Source organism: Brassica napus, chromosome C4 (assembly GCF_020379485.1).
Source record: "Brassica napus cultivar Da-Ae chromosome C4, Da-Ae, whole genome shotgun sequence".
Classification (NCBI taxonomy): Eukaryota; Viridiplantae; Streptophyta; class Magnoliopsida; order Brassicales; family Brassicaceae; genus Brassica; species Brassica napus.
The window spans coordinates 42794876-42815577 of record NC_063447.1 but is presented as its reverse complement, the minus strand read 5'-3'; the positions used below and the strand labels follow the sequence as shown (position 1 = coordinate 42815577).

Genomic DNA, 20702 nt, shown 5'->3' with positions numbered 1-20702 from the left:
CCGAACTCACTCTCCCTTTGGGTCAATGCGACTTGTAGAGGATCATCAGTGTGCAACTCTTCATCCATTTCCTCCACCAGTTCAGTCAATGTATCAACCCAGAAAGTCTGTCCATCAATAGTCGGGTTTTTCAGCACCTTCTCCACATTGTATCTCATCGCCATGTCTCCTAGACGTAAGTCTATATGCCCATTCTGTACATCAATCATGGCTCCAGCAGTAGCTAAAAACGGTCTTCCCAAAATGAGAGGATCTCTAGGTTCCTCTTCCAGCTCCAGAACTACAAAATCGGTAAGCACGTATCCCTTTCCAACACCAACAGGGATGTTTTCTAATACACCGACTGGTCTTCGCACTGATCGGTCAGCAAGGACCAAGGAGATCCTTGTAGGTTTGTAGTTCGTCATGCCTAGCCTCTCAGAGACAGAGAAAGGCATTAGGCTCACACCTGAACCCAGATCGCAGAGACTCTTCTCAAAGGTAAGTGATCCAATGCGGCATGGTAGAACAAATGCTCTAGGGTCTTCACGCTTTTTAGGCATGACATTTTGTAGAACTGCGCTACATTCCTCATTGAGCATCAACACACCCCGCTCTAGGCTCATCTTATTGGTAAGAATCTCCTTCATGTACCTTTTAAGAGAAGGTACCATCTTCACCGCTTCAACAAATGGCAATCTCACATGTAACTCCCCAACAAGGTTCTTTAGCTTCTCGTATTCACGTTCCTTGATCTTCTGCCTTGGTCTGGATGGGTATGGAGCCTTAGGAACATAAGCAGGAGGCGCCACATACACCTCTTCAGGTTCAGAGGAATTTAGCTTCGTCGACACGGGATCGGTCGATCCAGATGGCCCGGATCGGTCGATCTCCTTCCCCTTGGATCGGTCGATCTGTTCTTGAGATCGGTCGATCTCTTTCTCTTTTGATTCCTCAATCGTTTTTCCACTCCTAAGTGTTATAGCATTCACAAACTCCTTGGGATTTGTCTCTGACTTCCCTGGTAGAAATCCAGGTGCTGTTCTGCTGCTGGAGGCGGTTTGAGCAACTTGCTTTTCCAAAACTTTCAAACGGGTGTTCAAAGCTTCGAACTTCCCATTAAGCTCTCCATACATGTTATCCACCTTGGTGTTTATCTCTGCAGTGCTATTCTTCTGACCTTCTAGCACCATTTGCAGCATCTTCTTAATTTCGTTATCCTGAGAAGGCTGTGACGAAGAGGCATTTCCTTGATTCTGATAGTTGTTGTACTGCTGCCTTTGCTGAAATCCTGAGTTGCCCGAGTTGTTCCCTTGATATTGATTTCTGTTCTGAAATCCTTGGTTGAACACACTCTGGTTCTGATTCTGGTTCTGCCTGTTTCCTGCCTGAGGGTAGGACTGATGTTGTGGATTCTCCACATTGTTGCTCCGGTAAGACAGATTATTTTGCTGGTTTTGATTCCACCCAAGGTTCTGATTGTAGCCTATGTTGTAGTTTCCTTGACCACCAATGTAGTTCACATCAGCATGCATATCATGTGAATCATAACCAACAGCTTCTTGTGAGGAACGATAGTCTTGCTCCTCCACAAATTTCATAGATTTCTGATCTCTCTTGAGAAGCATCTCAATCTTGGCATTCAGCTCATCTATCTTCTTGGATTCATAACCAACACCCTTCTGGCTGGTATCAAACCTTGACTTGCGGTTTGCTTTGCTGGATGACAGGTTGTTCAACAAGGTGTAAGCTTCTTCAACAGTCTTGGTCATGAAATCACCATTACTTGCTGTGTCCATGGCATCTTGACTCTCTTCATGAACTCCATTATAGAAAATGTTCAGCAAACTCACATCAGTGTAACCATGGTGAGGGCAATCCTGTGTGTACTCCTTGAAACGCTCCCAAGCCTCATGAAAGCTTTCCGAATCAAGCTGTTGAAAGCTTCCAATTCTGCTTCTTAGATATGTGGACCTTGACTTGGTGAAGAAATGCTGTAGAAAAGCAGCTCTTGTCTCTTCCCATGTAGTGAGAGATCCTGGAGGGATGGACTTTAACCATCTGATAGCTTTATCAGCTAAGGAAAACGGGAACAGCCTGCATTTCAAAGCGCCTTGAGGAACTCCATTATGTCTGCTGGTGTCACAGACTCGCTCAAAATGCTCCAAGTGATACATCGGGTCCTCAGACGGGTTTCCATGAAACGGATTTTTCTCCACCAAATTAATGAGACCAGTCTTGATCTCAAAGTCTCTTCTCTCAATGGGAGGTGGGCGAATCCCAGAACGATCGGCATAGAATGCATCTGGTGTATCATAATGTGCAAGCGTCATCCTAGGCATGCCATAGTCTCCAGCCTGTTGTCTTGCAGCTACGCCAGCCTGCTGATTATCACCAGCGTTGTTGCCTTCTCGTTCTCTTACAGGAATTGGATTTTGCGGGTTGTTCTGAAATTGGTCTTCTTGGTGTTCAGCCATTTCAACCTCTTCAGCGGACTCAAGTCTTTTCTTTTTCACTTGTCTCTCTAGGCGGCCGAGCTCTAACTCCAAAGGTATTAAATTCGATGATCCTTTGCTTCTAGTATGAAATCCGCTCATTCACCTGAAAACACAAACAGAAAGAGAAAGACAGAAACATTAGACAAAATAAAAAAAAATGCTATAGTCTTAAACTGATCATTAACTCTAGGGTGACCAAATGGTCCCCGGCAACGGCGCCAAAAACTTGATGTCTCGAGTTTTAACCCGATTATCTAACTGCAAGTGCACAGTAAAGTACGCAGTAGTAATGCGGGATCGAATCCACAGGGACCGATGATCACACGTAGAGTTGCAGACAAGTTAATAGCTACAGCGAATCAAGATATATTTTTGATGGTTTTTATTTAATTTTCTTAGGTGTCACAAAACATAAACAAGCTGTAAAAAGATGATTTAAACGGTTTGAAAACTATTTTAAAACAAACGTTGGGCATTGGGAATTCTCAGGGATTTCTTTTTAATCAAGATACAATTAATGGCAGACACAGGGATATATTAAGAACCGTCTAGAACTCAAACACGATATCAGAATTAACCTACTTCCGTAGCGCTAATTCTCTATGTTATAGAAATTCCACACTAACTTCCGCTGAGTTTCAATTTCTAAACAAGCATTAAGAACAGGTTCAATATGTTCACAAAGCGCAATAACATCAACTTCCGAGGGTTAAGGACACTTTGCTCATCTAAAGTATTTTCGGAAGTTCAAACAATCACTTTCGGTGCATCAAACAATCTGAAATCATGAACTAAGTGATCAATTCAGTTCAAGCAGTAAGAAATCCATTAGATGAAGAACCAAAACGTAATCCCTTAGTCTACACACGTTTTATGGATCAAAACATCAAGAAATCCCCTATGAGAACCCCTAAACCCAACTAGATGACTACTCACACATAACTAAGCAAGAACAAAACGATTTTGATGAAGAAAACATGATAAGATTGTATTAAAACAGAGTAAAGGTTCAGAAGATCTTCTCCAAATGGTTTTGAGATGAACTCCTTCACAAATCTTCACAAATCACACAAAATAAGTACAAAACTCTCAAATCTCTCTCTAGAACTTGTAAATCTCCTCCTTGGTCGCCCCTGGTCTTTTCTGAGTCTCAAAGGTCGAGTTCTTCTCTGAATTATTGAGGGGAGGGGGTAAAAAGGAGTGAAAAGCTCGTTTGTGCGTGTGGAGCCCATAGCGCCTGAGATCGGTCGATCCACATGGCCAGGATCGGTCGATCTCGTGTATGAAAGCCTGGGATCGGTCGATCCAGGTGGCCCGGATCGGTCGATCTCGTGCTCTGTGCGATCAATACTTCATTCGGTCCATTGTTCGGTCCATCTTGCTTCTGAATAAATCCCGAATGCGTTCTTTTCTTTCAAGCTATCTAGTAACCTGCATATTACACTTAAGAACACCAAAACGCATCAAATAGACCAAAACATTAATTAAAACCGACCATTTAATTGCTCCAAAACGAGTTTAAAACCGTTAAAAACACGGAATATCACGTATCAAACCATGTAAGAGATTCACTTTCAGCTTGTCAAAGAATATACTAAAGTGTTGCGAGTGATATCGCGGTGATAAATATTAATGGAGGTGATTGGTTAGAATTTATGAAGTGTCTTTAGATTAAATTTCTATCTACAACAATAAAAATTACCAATCATGCTTTATCAATTTTTTTTTAAATAACGCCAAAAATAAAAATGTTGTTGTAGAAATTCTGTTTCCTAAAACATTATATAGTGAGTTGTTGAAAATGTACTGTTGTAGGAATATTTTTTCATTTTTATTATTTTTCTCATTTAGTTCTTACAACTACATCATATACAAGTACAACAAAAAATCCTACATATTAATATGTTTATATGTTGTAACTTCTGAATAAGAATCAAAAGTATTAAGAAAATTAACTTTTAGCTCCAAATAATTTGGTAAAGCTTCAATATCATACAGCTTATGAAGAATTGTGATATTTAGTGATAATTCTATAATGACGTCACACAAAAGAGAGAAGACCCTATCCGTAAAAAGGGACAAAAAGAAAGAAAGATTTGTCTGTGTAACTCCAGGCTGATGGTTATATATAGCCCTGAAATCAGCTTCACTGATTTAATGTTTTTTTTCTTTTGATTCGTTTAAGTTTTCACAATTTATGAAATTTAGCTACAAAATTGATTGTTTGTTGTTTGTGTGTTTTCAGTTGATTTTGGAGAACAAAACCGGTTCAACTGAATCGTTAGAAAATGTAATTGATATATCTTGAAGTATATGAAAACAAAGATATAAATATAAAGAAAATGAAAACAAATATATAATCCATGCATAGTGCGTAAACCTAGTTACGATAAAAGTACAAAAAAAAATTGGTAAAGATATATAGCAAATCTTTCAAATATGACTCAAAACTTCAAGTCAAATGCAAATATGGCAAGTCTTTTAAAAAAAAAAAATCATTTGCCTTATTCACCCCAAATATTCAAGTTATTCACAAAAATGCCATTAATGTTTTTTCCAAAAATGAATGTTATACTCAATCATCCTCGTCTTCATCAAGTATATACAATATTGTCTTTGTCATCTATACCCCAACCACCATAAACAACCAATTGCAAGCTCTAGCTATATGCACCTAAAAATCAAGATTTATTCTTCATTTCCCCATTTCTTATCCACACAAACCATATAGAATCACAATTAATCTTAATAAGAAGTCTTTCTCTTATACATCACTCAAAACTCTCAAATCATAAATCACAAGTTATGCAACACAATATACATCTCCTTATATAGAATTAGATAAATCTTAATCCTAATAGCATTATCACAATTCATATTTCCTAATCCTTTAGATAATCATAACTCAATAAGAAAAAGGAAACTTGCAACTTAAAATTATCCAACATTCTCCCCCTTAAGCTTGAAATTATCTTCACACACATCTTGAACTCCAATAAGATCTCTCATTTCTTTGAATTTTATTCTTCCAAGCGATTTAGTAAGGATAGCTGCCTTCTGTTCACTTCCCGGGATATGTTCAACTCCAACTTGTTCTTTTTCGACACATTCTCGTATAAAATGAAACCTCGTGTGAATGTGCTTCTTTGTCAATGGAACACCGGATTTTTTGTAAGCGCAAGAGCAGACTTGTTATCGACCTTGATAACCACCGTTTGCTTACTTCCCCGATAGCCTCACTTAAGAGTTCCTGCAGCCAAATAGCCTGTTTTGAAGCCTCTGTTGCAGCCATAAACTCAGCTTCACACGACGATAGAGCTACTATTTCTTGCGATAGTTCGCTCCAATTTATAGGACTCTCTCCAAGATAAAATATGTGACATGTTGTGCTTTTGCCATCGTCTATGTCAACATTATGCGAACTATCGCTGTAGCCGAACAACTTAGTCTCTCTACCACGCGAGTAAAAAATACCAAGAGAGCAAGTACCTCGTAGATACCTAAGAATCTGTTTCAGAGCTGCACCGTGAGACGCCTTAGGATCTTGTATGTATCTACTGAGGACTCCAATACTGAAAAATAGATCCGGGCGTGTGTGCAACAAGTAGTGCAGACAGCCAATGCTCCGACGATACTCCTTCTCATCAATCTTCTCCGCGTTGGGCTCCTTAGAAAACTTTGCATTTAACTCCATCGGTACATGAGTTAAATTGCACAAGCTCATTCCAGTTTCTTCAAGTATCTTGCGAGCGTACCTGTCTTTCTTAAGTATGATCCCTCCTTCGTATTGCAAGACTTCTATTCCCAAATTGTATGTTAACTTCCCAAGGTCACTCATCTCAAACTTAGCTGCCATCTCTCACTTAAACTCAAGTATGGCTTTAAGAGAAGATCTGGTAACCAGTAGATCATCTACATAAACCACCACGACAAGGAACTCTTAGTTTTCTTCTTAACGATAGAGTGAAGGATCTTTTGAGCATCGCTGGAAGCTTAATCCATGCAGTTTCTGGTTAAGTTTTATGTTCCAGGCCCTTGGTGCTTGACGTAAACCATAGAGAGCTTTCTTAAGCTTGTATACTTTATGTTCTTCCCCAGCAACAATGAAAACCTCCGGTTGAGTAACAAAAACTTCTTACTTTAGTTCTCAGTGAAGGAAATTGGTCTTAACGTTAAGGTGGTGTATCTCCCATCCGTGTGATCCTGCTAGTGCGATGATCAATCTAATTTTTTCAATACGAGTCACCGGAGCAAACATTTTATCATAATCCATGCCGTTGAACGTACCCTTTGGCTACCAACCAAGCCTTGTATTTACTAATAGTTCCATCAGCATTACGTTTTATTTTGAACACCCACCTTAATCCAATAGGTTTGATTCCCGCAGGTAGCTCAACAAGATCCCAAGTGATCTTCTCTATCGAGAAGATTTCAGCCTTGCAAGCCTCAATCCAAACTTTCAGCTCCTTAGCCTCATTGAAATCCCATGCCCTCATGATGCACAAGTTGTCTATCTAAACGAGAAGAAGGTGAACCCTAAGAAGTTTGAAGCTGAATCAGATACAGTGGACGTGTGGTATCTCGATAATGGCACCAACAAACCACATGAGTGGTAACGTATGTTTTTCTATGAGCTTAAAGATACAATCACTAGAAAGGTACGTTCAGGAGACGACTCGAGAATTGACATAATGGGTAAATGCTCAATTCGGTTCATCATCAAGAGAGGTGAGAAGAAGGTATTGAAGAATGTTTACTACATAACGGCACTACGTAGTAACATTGTTAGCTTGGGACAAGCTACTGAGGTAGGATGTGAAGTGAGTATGAAGGACAACATGTTGACACTATTTGATCGTGAAGGACAGTTGATGGTCAAGACAACAAGAGCAAAGAATCGTTTCTACAAGGTAACCTTACAAGTAGATCTCATTCAGTGTCTGCAAGTAAAAACTTGCGGAGAAGGTGCTATATGGCACGCACGTTTAGGTCATATTAACAAAGATACAATGAGAATTATGGTTAACAAGGAGCTCGTCGAAGTTATACATGATATCAGTCGAGACACAGAAACTTGCGTGTCATGTCTGCGAGGAAAACAAACTTGGCTCTGATATCAAATATAGTTTCACAATTAATATTAATTAAGAATTCTTTCTCTTATTAATCACTCCAAACTCTCAAATCACAAATTATGCAATACAATATGCATCTTCTTTTACAGAACTAGATAACTCCTAATTCTGATAGCATTATCACAATTCATATTTCCTTTAGATAATCATAACTCAATAAGGAAAATGAAACTTGCAACTCAAGCTTATCCAACAAACCATTTTTTTTTTACTTTCTCTCTAATTTCATCCCAAAAACCAAACATTTCGATTACAAAATTTGTGAGCTCATTGGAGTAACTTAAGTTCTTGATTCTTGGTCATTAACGAGTGGATATCTTCTATGGTAAAGTTTTGTGTGCTTGGAGAAGCTAAGCAAGACATCTAACGGGTTCTTGGTACAATTTTCATTTTTGTTTTCAGTCTGTTCGCGAAGAAGAATTCTTCTCCATTGAGAAGACTTCTAAAGAAGTCTTCTGGTCATTGCTAGTTTAGTTTTGCAATTGACAATTTTGTGTGCTTTAGTAGAAGATTTTTAGAGAAGTCTTCTTACGTTTCTCTGTAACCAAGAAAATAGAGAGGACGATAAGCATGTTAGTTTTGCAATTGACAAAAGTTTTGCAGATAATTTGACTTTTCAAAGAAGACTACTGGAGAAGTCTTCTTACCATTACATAAAGTTTTCGAAGTATCGTAGGAAGTCTGCGTAGGTTAGTTTCGCAATTGACAATAAATAATTGAACATTTAATATTAATTATAAGACTTCTACAAAAATCTTCTATCAAAAAGTAAAACATAGTTGATTGCAAAACTAACCTACACATACTTCTTACGACACTTTGAAGACTTCATGTGACACTAAGAAGATTTCTATAGAAAAGTCAAATATCTGTAAAATTTCGGTCAATTGCAAAATTAACATGCTTATCAGAGAAACCCTTTCTAGAAATCTTCTCTCTTATTATCGAAAAATTTCAAAGAAAAAAGTAAGCCAATATTTATACAGGAATACTTCTCTAGAAGTTTTCTACATCAATGTTTATTAAACTTTTTTCCAAATTTAAAATGAAGTTTTAAGATTTTCTTGTTAATTCATGTGTATTAGTCAATATTAAGGCTCCTAACATAATTGGTGATAATTATGAGGTTGCAAAAGCTAATGTTAATTAATGTTTCTAGCTAATGGGAGAAGACTTATGTAGAAGTCTTTTCCGTTAGTTTTAAAACTTTTATTTTCAAGAGTCTTAAGCAACTTTAAAGTATGTTTTTTTTACTTTCAAAAGTGTTAAGTAACTTCAAGAATATCAAGTTATGTAGTTTAAACAATTATAATATTAAGATGAAATGCATAAAATTGTTCTTAGAAAAATAATGTTGGATTACATAGTTCAAACAACAAAAAAGGCAAAACTACTAAATCAATCTACTCTGAATCTGAGGTAACATTTTTTTATTTCGATAACTTTGTTCTTCCTGTAGCATAAAAAATGTTTTGAGATCTAGGATTTTCCGTAGCAGTGATTATAGCAAAGCCACTCAGAGATAGAGAGACCACATCAAGAGCTAAATGGGTGTCTTTCAGAGTAGATAGAGCTTTTTATTGTTGATAAAAAGAGCTGGTTTCGTATCTGGAGTGACAGTACTCACTGTGAAGTTGGTGACAAGAGGAAGAAAAGGTGAAGAGATAGATAAGGGATGTCCCTCGGTAGCAGCAGAGTTCAAAGACTCATTAAGAAAATATCTGAATTCCTTATACCTGAAGATCCGTGGACAAGCAAATAGTTAGAGGAACTTAAGTGAATAAGAGGGCAGATATGGAAAGAGGAGAAGGGAAGGAAACTGAGAGGGTGGAGGCCCGGATCAGGTGTCTGGGGAGGCAACCTCTGAGAGAGATCAAACGCAATTGCTAGAGAGAGAGAAAAAGATAAAACGAGATTTTCTCGCGATAGTAACTTGCAATGGAGAAATTGTAACAACCCGCCCCGTGGGAACTACCCATCCTTTGGATTCAAGGCTGGCTCTGCAGGACACCGACCCTAACCCCTCACATGTGAGCTTTCACTGACTCCCCCATCTAGGTTACTGATGCGCTTGGCGCTACTCGAACCCAAGACCTCACCCTTTAACAACTCTCCCACATGATAAGCTGTCACCAATTGAGCATTGTAACAACCCGCCCCGCGGGAACTTCCCGCCCCATGGATTCCAGGCTGGCCCTGCAGGGGACGACCCTAACCCCTCACATGTGAGTCCTCACTGACTCCCCCTTGTAGTTTATTGATGCGTTTGAGGGAGTCAGTGATGGCTCACATGTGATGGGTTAGGATCGGTGCCCTGCAGGGCCAGCCTGGGGTCCACGGGGCGGGTAGTTCCCACGGGGCGGGTTGTTACAATAAAAGTCGACTTTTGTGTTACAACATGTCTCATGGACCCCACCGATCCCGTGGACCCTAGGCTCACAGCCCTGCAGGGCACCGACCCCAACCCCTCCATTATGAGTCCTCTCTGACTCCATAATTGGTGACTGCTTGTCATGTGAGCGAGTTGTTAAAGGGTGAGGTCTTGCGTTCGAGTAACGCCAAGCGCATCAACAACCTAATTATGGAGTCAGTGAGGACTCATAAGTGAGGGTCTATCCTGTAAATCATATACCAGTGTAGAATTCTCTCTATCGTAGTTTAGATTTCGAATCATGATCCGTCGAATCATGATGCGCGGGCGGGGGCTCAGAGATGTCTAGGCTAGCGACACTACTTTGATTGTGCGGGCAGCGGTTCAGATACGCCTGGGCTAGCGACGCTATTGGTGATAGGCGTGTGGTGCAGGGAAGTTTGTACCATCAACGCTACTGGAGTGGGCGGGGGTACAGAGACAGACTGTGCTAGCGACGCTGCGTATTATGTATCCGTATGAGGAGAATGTGGGGTGTGTGATCTAGTTATGCACTATCAGCGCATTGGGTGTTGTGTGTGATGCTCTAGGCATCTTGGTTGTTCATGTTAGACTTAAAATTCCATAGTGGGAGTTCTATTATCTGAGTTAATGGTTTGCGTGTTTAGCATCCTATACCTCACTGAGTGACTTCCCTGTTACTCACCCCTCTTTTATTTCTCTTTCAGGTGAGATTGACGAACATGAGTGATTGATATCGGATTGGTGCTTTTGAGAGTTTATTTCTTTCTTTTCAGACTTTCAGTTTTATGTTTTTATCTTTATTAATGGATTTACGACTTTGGAGTTGACTTTTGAGAAGTAATAAATGGAGAATTCAAACTTTTTATTTATTTAATTTATTTCAAAAAATACGGGTGTTACAAGTGTTATCATAGCTGGTTAGCCATTTCGGTTCTGACCCGAGAGGCATAGCGCAACGAGGACGTTGCGTTCTTTGAGAGAGTGTGAATTGTAACATCCCGAGTTGTGCTATATGAAAAAGGCTTAAGAGAATTGATTTGGCAACCTATGTCACCAAAGTTGACTTACCTTTTCCGTCACATATTCGTTTAGAACTCCAGAGTTAAGCATGCTTGGGCTGGAATAGTGAAAGGATGGGTGACCTATCGGAAATTGAATCGCGATACTGTGCGAGTGAGGCCAAAGCACGGGGAAAGGTCATGTGGTGATTGCAGGGGCAGTAAACAATGATTTTGACCCTTGCAAAATTAACGGACTGACCATTGGAACGGGGTGGGGCCTAAGTGCTGAGAGAGCAGACGTAGATGGCCCATTAACCGTGGGCGGTCGGGCGTTACAGAAGTGTTAACTTCCCTTTTGAAGTTATTTGTTACTTATTTATGTTAGTGACGACAGACAATTACAATTGTGGAAATTGGCTGCTATTCTGATAAACCCATTGTCTTACAAAATGCAGAACTGCAACTAGCTAAATTTGTTGTCCTTCCATGAAGATGGTTGTTGAATTTTTTCATCACAAAAAAATCAAAATAAAGGTATCTAAAGTGACATGTTTTGATTCCTCACTTTTTAATGTTAAAATACATCCCTAACCATAAATATCAACATAAAAAATTTCTTATTACTACAAAATTTTAATAAGCACATACATAAATAATCCGTTACAAATTAAATGGAGAGTAATGATAGCTTTTTGTTCAAGTTCTTTTTGTCACAGAAGTTCTTTTATTTTTGAACAACTTACAGAAGTTCTTTATTTGTGGTTTTTCCTTATAAACAAACCAAAATATAAAAAAGTAATAATATAAAACATATTATTTTTTTTATCAAAAAAATATTAACCATTATATTATTATTAATACTAGGTAAGAAACCCGTGCGATATCGCACAAAAAAATTATTTTATAAAAATAAATACGCAATATTTTATAAAATAACTTTTTTTATAAAAACTCAATACAATTTTTTTTGAAGAAATACTTGTGTTACAAAATTATCTTGCATGCAACTATATTCATTTTTTGATAATACAAAAAAATATATTTTATTTATATGTTTGGTTGTGATAAAATTATAAATATATCAGTACCAAATAAGACATATGTCTAATTATCCGTTTAGCTAAGTTATTTAAAATTTTCAAAAACAACTGAATATTTGAAACTACTTAAAAAGTAAATACATTTCATATAATCATTTACTAAATTAATAAGGTAACTGATAACAACAAGTAAAAATATGCTTGGTTTGAAACCATGTAAGACGTGTGTCGTGAAAACATGATTATATGATAATTTAAGATATTTTATCCTTTTTATATTCTTTTTAGCATATAATACACACTTCTTTTTTAGAAATTTTTTTATTATTTGTATCTTCTGTAAAAGAGAGTTTTTCCAAAAAATACCTTCTTAGAAATTAAGAAGCACATTTTGGTATAACATTACATAAATTGAAAGACTCTTAAATTATTTGTCATTTCCAAGTATCATCACATAATATATTACTAGATTGGGCGCACAGGTGTTTTTTTTGGATGAAATGTGAATGTTTATATATGTACAATCAAATCTAAAAAGAAATAAAAAAACGAGTTCTAATTATGTCTCGCATGGGCACTAAACCAACATTGTGATAATCCCCGGAGCTTCGGTTTCTCATAATACTTAGTAGACATAATTCTTTGCCTAATAGTCTTATCAATGATCCGTTGGCTTAGTGAGCTGTGAATGACGTCTCTCATTCTGTTGTCTCCATATGTAATAGATAGACACCTACAAAGTCTAACACATGTGTTTTTTTACTTGTAATAGATACTATATGATTTAGTTATGCTTTATAGATGGATTATAAATATTTCTAAACATGTTGATGGTTCATATTGTGGTTAGATGATAAACTAATCTAAACGATATCTAAATAAATTTGATAATTTTTACTACATGGACCATTTTTATATTGTAATTGTTTATAAATTTAACCGTTACATATGTTTGTGTATTCTTATACATTTATTTTTCTAAAACAAATATTATATAGCAGAATATTTTTTTTTAATCTTTTTCAAGTTTATATTTCGCTCAGTTTACTTTATATCTCCTAAACATTATTTGATAAATGATTTTCCATATGTCATATTTACAATCACTTTCATAAAAAATGGTGACAAATTTCTAAAATTAATGACATGGTTAATGGCTAGATATGATTGTATGTGTAAGATAAACCAAATTTTGGTTTATAGTTAAATTTAAGTATTTAACAAAAACTTTAGTATTTAGACAAAAATATGTTGACTTTTTTTCTTTGAAATATGAATAAATATTGAGAAACTAAACCAATTTAAACCAACATATATACATACAACCTTAACTAAACCAAACGTATGTGCAATGTATTATGTATATATGTAATGTTATAACCATTAGATTATATAAGTAAATATTAATACAATTTGAGTGTTAGCGAAGGGGGCCGTGAATTATGTGTTGTTAGTGATTAAATTAAGTACTAACTAGATTTGAACCCGCACATCCGTGCGGATATATTTTTATTTTTAAAATAACATTTTAAAATATAAATTAAGGTTTTTTTTTTTTGGAACACATATAAATTAAGGTACAAAGATATATATTTAATATCAATTTTTATGCATATAATATTATTTTGAAATTTTTTATATTTGTTGAATTTTGTTTTTGATGAAATTGTACAAATCAGATATTAATGTAGTATTTTTGTTTATTTATTTTAAAATGCAACATTATATTAACAGTTTAATTTTAAATATTAGTTTTATATGAATTAATACGAATATTATTAAATTTTTTTGGTTTAGAAATTTTTATTCTCGAAATGGTTGTGCGTAAATAAATTAAATTATTTAATATTATATTTAAAATATTATTTTATTTAATATATTATATTTCAGTTTGATGTTTTTATTTATACTACAAAAATCAAACATAAAATGTTACAGCCAATAAAATATAATTTATTTTGTTTTATATGAAAAGTTAATATGATAATTTAAAAAGATTGGGCTATACCATTTAATTTAAAAATTAATTACTGAAATATATATATAATTTGGTCTAGATTAAATATGATAAATAATAAACAATAATTATCTAAAGGAAATATATTTGTCTTGTCTTAGAAATCTTATTATTTAGATGTATATTATTTTTGTTAGGAAAATATCATATGTGAGTAAATTTAGGATATTTAGTTAAATTTCAAATGAATGGTCTAACATAGAATTTTGTATGGTAGATAAAAAAAATAGAACCCTAAATTAATAAATTAGATGTATTGAAATAGTAAATTAGGTGTTGTTTTATGCTTGTTTTAAATGAAAATAATACAATAAATGCTAAAATATAGGAGTAATTAAAGTCTCAGTGGTAAAATGAGGTAAATATTGAGAAAAACCGAGGACTAAGTACAAAATATACATCCCTTTTAATAGATTGGATAGATCTTGTTGTTTGAACTTGTTTGATCTATACATTTTGACCATGTTCTAAAATATCTATAAATTATGTCGGTTGCTTATTTGGTTTTGGATACTAATGTAATCAAATAAATATATTAAAAAACTCATATTTTAGATAAATTAAAATTTGAATTATATTTATATGACAATTATTTATTTTCAATTAGGTTTTATAATTTATAGAAATCATTTTACAAAATTCATAAGTTTTTTTTTACTTTTATCACTATTTGTAATAAATCTTATTTTAAAAATAGGAATATTGTAATATAACTAAGACACAGGGAGTATACAATCTACTTTATAAGCTAAGTGTAAAATAATGTTTTAGGAATTCCAAAAACTTTTTAAACTGATTTATGTTTTAATTTTAATATCATTATATTTTAATTCTTGTTTCAGTAACTCAGAGAATATGCGTTGGAGATTGAATTATTCCGGTATCAGTTTCTGAAGAAAAAAACTGAATAATAAACATGTTTTAACTAAAACTTGAACTTCTTTTTCTATTTTCCTTCATCTTATAAATTGTGTCTTTTAACTGCTTGTATGTATTGGGTATTGCTTTATAAGAAGTAAAGACCAACATGACTTTGTATATTAGCGCAGGAGTTCAGTCTTTTATTAGATTATTATTGGTTCCTGTAAAATACATAAGGAGCTAGATTTGCTTATTGGTTCATGTACTAATTTTAGACTCTTAAGTTTGTGTGTTTTGTCCAGCTACTAATATATATTTCATTTCCTTTCATGAAAGTATACATTGCCGAAGAACTTAATACAACTCTTGAACAAAACTGAAGAACTTTCCCATACATTAGAAACAACAAAGGTTAGTTGTTAACTTGGCGCTATGTTTGGATTTCAGCAGTAAATCCGGTTGGTGAAGAACTTTCACGATACATCAGAAATCAACAAAGATTACTCAACCACTTTTAAATGGCTTGACATTTTTGAGTAATGAGACACTCTTATTTGAAGACATTTTGACTCTGTTTAGAAGTGCAGAAGCCAAGCTATGAGTCGACCTTATTTATAGAAACATGCTAAGATGTTAGGGTATCTATCACGTAAACCTTGATTTTTTTTAAAACCAAATCACAAATATAGATTGTAGTTGAGATATGTGAAGGATAATAAGTAAGGTATCACGTGATTTTTGGAAAATAATATTGAAGCTAGTATATGTGTGATTCTTGATGTGATCTTGAGAGGTTAGCGTGATATAAGGTTGCCAAAATATTTTATTGTCAGTATATATGGTATATTCAGAGAATTTACAACAAATAAACGTAAAGTAAATGAAATAAATCGTTTTTTGCAACCTCATAAAGGTTAATTATGTGAATTTAATTAGGATGGTCTAGCAAAGGAATGGGTTAGTAAAATGAGATTAAACTACTGTGTTTTGGTCAGTGGCATTACACTACAAGAAAACGTTTCTATAACAACGAAGATTTACGAGGAAAATATTTTCTCGTAAATTTACATGGCGTTTACAACGAAATTACGACGAGTCCAAAATTCGTCGTAAACTCCATGTAACTTTACGAGGAAACAGTTTCGTCGTAAAGTCAATGTAAGTTTACGACGAAAGTACGTGGAAAGAGAAATTCGTCGTAACCGTTACATCGGCATTACAATGAAACATGTTACCGTTATATTTAGGTGAAAACGTGTATTCAATGTGCTTTAATTTACCTAAATTCGCTGTAAATTCGTTGTTATATATTCGTTGTAAATTCGTTGTTATATTTCACCTACCAAACTCGAAAATTTCTATATATATATGTCATTTCCCACAACTCTCTTCCTCACAACACACAAACGAAAAAAAAAATTTCAAAACAAAATCTAAGAAAAGCGGGCTAGAGACATTCATGCACAAAATCTAAGAAAAGCGGGCTAGAGACATTCATACACACAAACGTATTTACGAGTTACGAAGTTGGATGTATTTACACAAAGATTCCGACGGGAGGGTGACGAACGCAATTCTGAGCGGGCTAGAGACATTCATGCACCAGGCGGGCTGTACACCGATCACGCAGGAAAGCGGTAAGATGTTTTGCCCCTGTCGGAAATGCAAGAATTCAAAATTTGCACGTAGTGAAACTGTATGGAAGCATTTAGTAAACAGAGGATTTACACCACAGTACTACATTTGGTATCAACACGGAGAGGGTTGTGGGGGAAATGAAGCTAGTAGTGGATGTCAATTTTGGGAGAAGATACAACAAATTTTAGCCTTTCATTTTAGCTTCACTAGCCGACCAAGTTAGCTTCCTTCCTTATCCTCGCCTTCGAACTTCCGGGATAAACTGGTTAGCTGCTATCAAAATTACACCTCGTGGACGCATTGTCGCTGGAGAAGAACCGCCTTTGCAAGAAGAAGACGATATCACTGAAGTTGAGGTACCTGAACAACAAACTGATGAAATCCTATTGTTCGACCCGGAAAACTTTCAATATAAAGATCTTCCCGAAGATGCGACAGATGAAGCACGTGAAGACGAGTTCGAGGGAAGGGATGATGATGATTGTACTGATATTGATGAGAATGAAAATGATTTAGAGTGATGTAATATATGTAACAAATGTTGTATTTCTCTATTGTAATGTTTGTTTAAGGAAATATTGTTTTTATATGATCTTAATGTATGTGTAACAAATGTTGTTTTATATAATATGTATTTCTTTAGATTTTTAAAAATTATTTGGAGTTTTAGGGTTTAAGTTGGAGAAAGAGTAAGAAGAAGTAAAGAAGAAGATGATGATGTTAGATGATATGTGACTTTGGGGTTTAGGGATTTCATTCTCGGGGTTTAGGGTTAAGGGTAGTAAAGTCCTTGTAAAAATAACACGGGGCTGGTAACTTCGTCGTAAATGAAAAAGAAGGGTATGGTAACTTCGTCGTAAATAGTTAAATCGATTCCTCGTAATTTCGTCGTAAATAAAAAAAGACGGGCCTGGTAACTTCGTCGTAACATTACGTGGAGTTTACGACGAATGTCTTTCTCAATATATTGAGACGCCGCAGAACGAGGCAAGCCTCGTTCATTCCTCCCAAACTCATTTGCTCTCTCCCTCTAAGGTACCCCTCTCTCTCTCTTCTTCTTTTTTTTTAGTTAGTTAGTTTAGGTGGTTAGTTAGGTAATTAGTTTAGGTGACTAGTTAGGTGACGGAATAATAGTTTAGGTAATTAGTTAGGTGACGGAATAATATTTTAATTATGTCATAATTGATTAAATTTATTTTAATTTTTTTAGATGGCTCCTAGGAGGAAACCAGCAGCACCTACTTATTCTCAGTTGTTTGGCGATGGTTCCGGAGCATCTTCTTCCGGTTCATCATCTTCCGATGCAGTTCCAGACTCTCAGACTTCTCAGAGAGTTTCTTGGAGTCCTCCTCCACCGCAGATGCCTCCACCTCCTCCTCCAGCGGCTGCACCTCAGCCTGCCCAAGCAGGTGCAGTTCATCCAGATTTGCGTGTGCCTTCATATGCACCATACGCGAGATATACGGTGGAGGATTTGCTTGTCCAGCCTGGACGGGAGGGTTTGGAAGTTCTAGACTCCGATAGACCGCCATGAACTTTTTGGTAAGTTATTAATTTTTATTACATTAAAATTTAAATTATTTTTATTTTCTAACAATTAAATTGTTTTTTGTTTCAGGTTTGGGGCTAACAACCGTGTTAGCCGGAGCGTTTCGGAGACGATGAAGGGTTACTACGACGGGGCATATCTGAACTGGAACATGACACCAGATCACGTTAAGACCACTTGGTTTAAATGTTTTGCGGTAAGATTTTTAAATTTAATTAAATTTTCACTTTTAAATATTAGTTTTTATTTTTAAATATTTATTATTAATTGTAATTTCTTCAAAATTTTTGTGTTTCTGCAAAAGTGGCATTGGTCTTTGGGAATCACCGAGAGGGTGAAGAGGGAATTCGTTGCAAAGGCAAAGACCCGCCTTTGCAACACTGTCTCCAATTGGAAGCACAAGTGGGAGATCTACGGGTATGAGGGAAAGCCCACTGAGCTCACGACGGATGTGTGGGATGGCCTCATCGCCTATTGGAAGCTACCTTCTTCGATCAAAAAGGCCAATTCGTGCTCTGCTTCTCGAAGAACGAAGGATAAAGATGGTAATTTGCCCATGGTTCACAGAACCGGACAAAAACCTCATGCAGGAATCCGTCTAGAAGCTGTAAGTTTTGTTTTTAATATTTATTTTAAAATTTTCAATTAATTTAAATTTTAATATTTAATTTTTTTTTGTGTAGTTAGAGAAGACGGGAGTCTTACCATCTCTGTCTGAGCTATTCAAGATGACTCACGCCACATCCGACGGAGTTTTTGTGGATCCTACATCTGAGAAACTCTTCGATGCAGTGGCTGCTCGGATTGAAGAACGGGATACGCAACTAACCCATCAGTCTCCCGATGGATTACCCGTCACATTGACCACCGAAGAGGTCGACAGAATCTTCGAAGAGGTACAACTTAAAATTTTTGTTTACATTAATTTTAATATTTTAACATAATTAACTATATTAATATATGTTTTAATTTTATAGGTGGCTCCTAAAAAGAAGGGACGGACAGTCGGTATTGGCTCTGTTAACGAAGTTGCAACGGCAACTTCGTCATATACTTCGGGACGGGATGAAGAGAATTCTCAGATAAAAGCTCGATTGGATAGCCAGCAGGTTCGTTTAGACTCTCTTGAGGATCTGCTAGACGTGATGGCGGTGGGAAACCCGACTATGCAGAGAATGTTGAGTGAGAGAGGAGCCGCTCTTGGGTTGCCAGTACGGGATCCCGAAGAGTCTGATCCAAACCGTCAACAGCCGAGCAACCCCACCGACTACTTCGAGAATATGTAGTTTCTTTTATATTTCGGTTTGTATTATGAATTTAAATATTATTGTATGACTTTTAAATACTTTTTTAAAATAGGTTTTTCATTTTCATATTTCGTTTTAAAATTAAAAATATTCTAAATTTCGAATATTAAATATAAATTTAAATTTATTATATATAATATAATAAGAATCGATGTAAACTCCTCGTAAACATTACATGGAGTTTACATCGAAAGTTTACGAGTGATTAACATCAAAACTTTCAAAATGAAGAACACCTTTTGGTACAAATATGTAAACATTAAATGCTGAAACTTTAGTAATAAGGATTTACCTCATGGAGTTCGTGACACTTACATAAGAAAGAACCACTCGCAGACCTTTTTGGTAAAAGCAACGCGTGAAGCTTCATGTGTAAGACAGGCCCACAACATTGTCGCCCAAGAGGAGCCCAAGACTCATCTTCCTCACTTGCCATCTTCGAAGGGGATATTGTCATGTTGCAGAGCTGAGGAGAGGAGTATGGAGAGCCTTATCCGTAACCGTTACACTCCGCTACGATCTTTATGTGCTGGCTAAGCTACTTTATGCTTTATCAGGTGTGTATTCAAATGTATCTAGATCCTTCGTTGGACTCTATATATTGTGATGTAATCCGCTCTAATGAGGTAATGTGAAAGTATTATTCAGTCCAAAACTCTTCTTGTGTTTGTGTTCTCATCATGATGGTACTCTTTCTATTTCAGTTTATATATAGAGTTCACATTATTTACAAAAATTAAAAAAAAGAATTAATTGATCAATTCTATCTTAATTTGATTACCGAAATCCACTAGTATTTATTATTTTAATTTGGGTGGGTAAAAGAAATATTTTATATGAAAAAATTGTTTTGAATGACACTTGCGATAAATTTAATTTGAAAATAGGTCAAGTAGCTAATAACATATGTAAATTATCATGAAACTTTGTTACAAAATGCTTATATGAATTCAAACTTACATTGGGTGGTAATATCAGTATGCTATCCTCATACTAAGACATTGGCTTAAAAGCCAAAAATTCATTGTTGGACTATGAAATTCCTCTCATTTGCGGGCAAGATAAGGCTGGCTGCATTGACTGTGTAGGGTATAGTCAATTTTTGAAGTTCAGTTTTCTTCCTTCCGAAACAATACACTTGAAGGCTGCTTCTCTATGTACTGCATTTCTTTAGAAAAATATAGTAGGATTACATGCAGGAAAAGCCAGAAATTCTTGGACTGATATTTGTTGGCCTAAAGAAGAGGGATGGTCAGGCATTTGGTTGGATTAATACTCATGT

At 35.7% G+C, this 20702-nt stretch overlaps 1 non-coding gene across 1 annotated transcript; it reads left to right on the top strand.

The window, feature by feature from the left end:
* The first annotated feature begins 1839 nt into the window (after positions 1-1839).
* LOC125586680 lies at positions 1840-1946 on the top strand. Its single transcript, XR_007323216.1, has one exon. It is a non-coding gene; the product is annotated as a small nucleolar RNA R71 (small nucleolar RNA).
* Positions 1947-20702: the final 18756 nt, after the last annotated feature.